The following is a 6,000-nucleotide window of genomic DNA, read 5'->3' on the forward strand; positions in this document are numbered from 1 at the left end:
GGTTCTGTGGTCGTTGCGAATGGACGAAACCATTTCATGTAAATAGAGGGGGGGGGGATTGTCACTGTACTCGCAAGCCGTTCGCCGTTCGCTTTGGCGTTGCGAATGGACCAAACCATTTCATGTAAATAGAGGGGGGGGGATATAATTTTAGATAGATATATAGTACGGGCATATATATAGTACGGGCATGCCCTAGTATAAGCAAATTGGAGAAAAGATATTGTTTTCTTGGTAAATAATTAAATAATACAACAGATGCCACAATGTCTGCCCAGCTGCCTGGAGTAATTAGCATCCACTGAATTGCTTTACAAATCCCTTTGTGTTTATAAAACTAGTGAATAATCGACTAAGTACAAAGTCTAAGCTAAACATTGTATTGATAAGTGAATGCAAAATACTTGGTAATTATTTTGCAGAGTTTGGGCAAAAAGAGTTCCCGTTGGACAATGGAAGGTGGATGATTTGCTTTGCACTGGCCGATGGGGGATGGGCCCACTGCACTTTCTTTCTATTTATCAAATAGATCGTTTATATTGTTACAGACACGACTTTGATGTTATGGTGGGCCGAGCGGAATGGCCGCCGTGTCCGCACAAGTTACCCGATTATACTCGAACGTTGCCGAGTCGCGCTACGCTAAATCAATGAAGGAAAAGGACACAACGGCTGGGATTAAAATGACACGACACCAGGGATACGGTTCTCAAGACCTCCGGAGGAGGTTATATTAGGGCGGAAGGTCAGATTACAACGACAAGAGGGACAGCATAGAAAGGCAGGCACTTCGACACACTCTTATATTAGCCCCGACAGACGACAGATAAACGGGACAAAACTGACTCACACGGGGATTGATGGCAAGGAGGGGCAGGTCTTCGATGGCTCAAGGTGCACCTTGGCTCAGGGGCAAAATCGACCCGGTCCAGTCCAAAGATGCGGGAGGTCTCACTCAGCGCTCGGAGGTGGTGACTTGTCTTCTCAAGCTGGGGGCGCATCTGACGTCACGTCCGGTAAGTCGCTGCGTATATCCGGCGGGGAGTGACACGCCCTCGGCTCGTTAGCTCCGCCCCAGATGGAATCGGCCCGTTGCTTCTCATTGGGTGCGGGGGTTACCGGCTCCGCCCTTGACGAGGGGCCGACAGGCAGCCCCTTCGTGGTAACCCCGTCGGCGCACATGGGTAATGGCGGCTAACCGAGCCGGAGTGAGGACGCACACTCCCCGCGCGCGCCGTTGTTGTAGTTGTTGTAGTTGCTGTTGTAGTTGTTGTTGTAGTTGTTGTAGTTGTTGTTGTAGTTGTTGTTGTAGTTGTTGTTGTAGTTGTTGTAGTTGTTGTTGTAGTTGTTGTTGTAGTTGTTGTTTGGGGAAGAAGATGGGAGGAGGTATGGGAAGGTCCTAAACTCACTACTGGTGCCATATAATCACATTCTGGTGCAACGAAGAGTCAGAATTAATGGAAACGAGTCCTTAACTGACATAGACTAAGAATAACTAGCAAGATGTCCGAAAGTTGTCTACGTGAGATGCGGTGGACCTGGGCACGACATTTAATGGGGGGAAAAGTGGAAGGTCGGTTCTACAGAGTGTTATTTACAGGCAATGGGACTAGGGAATGGGGGATTGGGGATAGTTGGGGAGTATTGGGGAAATAGGGGAATATTTACAAGCGGATATGGAGGCCAAATGCCATATTCACAACATTGCACCCTTCTCTACCCTCGGGGCGTCCCGACCCGATAAATTTTTACCTACTTTAGTGTGGCACGCAGATGTAGTTCCCTCTACTATTAACTCTACCCTGAGTGCGACAGTTTTACAGATATTCACAAATGAGTAAATATGTCCCCCTGCGACGTTGCACCCTTCTCCTCACAGAAACACACCCACAGGATAACCGAATCCGGAAAGAATTCGCAAACTAAACATACAGCCGGTAGGGAGCATTATTTACAAGACTACGCTGATATTTACACTACGATCCAGGACCTGTTTTTGGAGGAACACATGCAGATGTTATGCATAGAGAGAGCACGCATGCCAGCATCGATACACCAACCCACGAGTGCTCTGTGGCCTTACGGCCTTTAATAATGTGCAGAGCACCCCTTCCCAGCACCAAAAGCACCACCCCATCACAGTCAGCACCATCCGGTGCACCAATAAAATGTCTATAAATCACGGTGTGGTGTCACAGCCGGCCGATGGTCTGCCGCTGGTCTTGCCTTCGTGTGGTGCACTTGGTGTTCTTGCCTCTTTCAAAAAAAAATAAAGAAAGGCGCCAACCGCGTCCATTTCTTATTTGTGGCCGTCAGGGGGCCAACTATTAGTGGTTCACCTTGTATGGCATAGGTGCCACGTTGACCCATAGGTCCATCAACGGGTGGTGCTTGCCCGCAAAAGAACTGCGGTCCATTGTGGGTGGCCACAAACATTGCGGTCCATATGGTGTATCGATCCAGGCAGCAAGCAGCGAAAGTGCAGGCCCACAACTGAGAAGCCAGCACCTCTCTCTCCTCTCTCTCTGCCCCAAAACCAGATCCTCGGAGGTGGGAGACAAAAGAAAAGACAAGTGAGTAAGGTGGTAAGGGCGCAAAAGTGCACGCAATGTAAGATGATGCACACTGGGGGCACATGGGAACCAGGTGAGACAGGTACGTTCCTACCGTACGCTCCACCCCACCAGGTAACCTACATTGCCCCTCCCTTACCCCTTACTGTATCCACAAAACACAACACTACCCATAAACATCTATTTTACTAATCAACAAACGTCCCTACTGTCTTCCCCGTTCCTCCCATAAACCAAATTCGTCTTCTCTCCCTCCTAACCAATCAAATTTGCTATTTCCAACTCTCATCAAAATTTGCCATCTCCAACTCAACATCATAATTTGCCATCACCAATTCATCATCAATCCCTCCTAGGGAGGGAGAGATGGAATCACCCCAATGTCTCATCCACGTCGTGATGCGTCTCACAAATCCAACAGCAATCCTTACTTCCTGCAACAAAACAAAGAAAACACAGGTGTGGAGTCATCATCACCACAGGTAAGTGGCTGCGTATGGTGCGACAGGTTCATCAATCCTAACTATTTCCTAAATGACTTTAACAACTTTACACTACCCGGGGTCTTTCTCCGGCCAAACCATTGGCCCTCTTACACTATGGGTTCTAAAAACCAATTCCCATTGGCCAAACTGTGGTGCTTTTCAATTTGGGGTCTCACTCCCCCGATTCATCTCCCGGTGCCCTCGCACAATTTCTGGGCTGTGGCGTGTACCTCTCCCAGCGGGTCTACCCACCTGCACACCTCCACCACTGCAGTTGCCTCCGAGCTTACCTGCTCCTTACCCTAACCTAACTACCTGGGGAAGGCCCTCTGGCGCTCTCCCCACTCGGTGCCGTCTCTGGCACTGGGCTGCCCGATCCACACCCGGGATCCTCAGGCACCCACTCACAACTATCGGCTCCCAGAGCCCACCTGCGGCCTCACCTGGCCGACATCCTCACAGTGGTGGAGTGCCCAACCAACTACACACACTAACAGGCTACACGCCCAGCCATTTCCACAACACTAATGCACCCATCCACAATACCATTCTGTCACCCGCACCACAGATGCCAATATCCAACCACAATTTACCTGTACCCTCTACCTAACACTTACACTACCCGCCCCGGGTACTCGTGAAAGGGGTCCACTCTTCCCCCATCCACACCTTCGCACCATACACACCACTCCGTACCACTTACTCCAACTCTCTCCACACACCTGTACTTGCACACCTGTGCTCTCACACCTGGTGCCACCTGCACCCTTCTCTCCCCAAGCGCATTCGCGCTGATCCACAACACTCACTACTCATACACTGCTCCACACACTTGTCCAGTTGCACACCTGTGCAATCACACCTGTTCAATTCTCACACACACGGCATCATCTCAGCTAACTACTCCCTTCTGAAACTTGCGCTTCCCAGTCGTCCCTTTAAACTATTGCGCTCCCACGTCATTATCATCCACACTAATCTACCTGCGTCCCCACTACAGGTATCAGTCACTACCTAACCTTATCGTCACCTAATGTCATCTTCGCTAGATCCCTATCAATATAACCTAACCCACCCGGGCTAGTTTTCACTGCCATACACCCCATAAGCTATAGCTCCTTTGCCCCACTATGGGAAGGGTGGCAGGGATGCCAGCCTTACCCACCGGGCCCATCGCTCACTACCAATTTTGCACATCAAATTTCAACAAATCAAAAATTTGGCCAATCACTGCCCATCATCTGCCAATCATTACTGCCAATCCCTTGCCAATCATCAAATTTTGTTTTTCTCTAATTTTGGGTCCAAAACACTAACCTCATCACCCAGTCTACTCACTAATGCCTCTCGGTGCGCCAATTCCTGTCCAAAGCCCGGCTTCGTACAACCAAGCCATGAATGCGGGTTGTTTGGTGCCAGCGGCTGGATACGTCCGGCATTCGGTGCAGGGAAGGAGGTTTACCCGGGCCGAGATCCCACGCACCATCTCGGCACGGAGCCATCCCATGGCCCGATCTCGACCTGCCGGAATGCCTCAACAAAAAGTGGTCGCCATGACGACCCTTCCTATCCAGCCGCCCGCTCCGCCTAGTGGAGCCCGGACGCGGCCGTCCCACGCGAGGCCCAGCGTGGATCGCGCACGGCGGTCCTTTCGAACCCGCCGTGGCTCGGATCCCCGCTGGTTCTCGCGGCACGCGAAGCCCGGCACGCACCGAGGGCCCGATTCGGCTATAAGTCGTTCTAAACTCTACCCCGTTTAACGTCGATGCTTCACCTGCATGCTTACACCCTGCAGCCCGTTCCTTGCTCACACATCCAGCCGTTCCCATGCTCCTCGTACCTTTCCTTACACACCCAGGTACCCTCATTCCACTCACAGCCTTGGTCACACACCTGACCACCGAACACTTTGGCACACATTCGTTGGTCGCACACCTCACCAACACACCTCTTCGCGCCCCCTCCTCTGTCACCTCCTCTGTGACAATCACAAGTGTGCTCCCATTCGCACACCCAACCACGTGCCTCACTACCAATTCCAGCGTGCATTCCCACTCACGCTCTACCATTCCAGGTGTGCATCCTTCCATTCCAGCTGTACATCCTCGCTCACCTGTCACAACCAACTCACGCTCCTTGTCACTCTCACTACTCTCACCTCGATTCTCGACAGCGCACTCACCCTTACTCTTGACAGCGCACTCTTTCCTCATGCACCTGTCCGTTACACACCTTTCTCGCGCACACTCTCCCGTTACACCCTCTGTAACACTCACCACAGGTGTGCATTCTTCCTTACTTTTGACAGCGCACCCTTTCCCCATGCACCTGTCCGTCACACACCTTTCTCGCGCACACTCTCCCGTCACACCCTCTGTAACACTCACCACACCGCGCTTCCATGTGCTCCCTCGCACACGCGCTACGACCGACTCACTCTCGCCAGCACCTTCACTCCTTGGCACGCACTTTTTCCTCACACACCCCAGAGTCGGACTTTCTCGCACACCTCCTCTTTCGCACACCAGACCTGTCGCACACTTCACCAACGGCCTCTCACGAACACCCGGGTCCATCTCGACCCCCAAGCTTCTTAAATCCCCTGGCGCGTCATACGCACGACCATATTGGTCACCACTTACACCGGGTCCTCTTCCTCTTCGCTTCTCCTCCATCACCTGCGAATTCCTCATCCGGTTAATGAGCACATCATCACGATCCAAACACAGACTTTGGACCAATTCTTTTATCTCCTCTTTTATCTCTTTCTTATCCCCTCTCCGTCGCTTCTTAATTTCGCTCACCCCTTCTTCCACTTCTTCTAATTTCTGCTTCACCTCTTTTATTCCCCGGTACGTCTCCTCAAGCTCATCCTCCAAGGCTACCTTGACCGTTTCCATGTGCGTCCTCACCTGCCGGTCCTTCGTCTCCATTACCTCTAT

Source organism: Myxine glutinosa, chromosome 1, assembly GCF_964187855.1.
Source record: "Myxine glutinosa chromosome 1, kmMyxGlut1.1, whole genome shotgun sequence".
Taxonomy (NCBI): Eukaryota; Metazoa; Chordata; class Myxini; order Myxiniformes; family Myxinidae; genus Myxine; species Myxine glutinosa.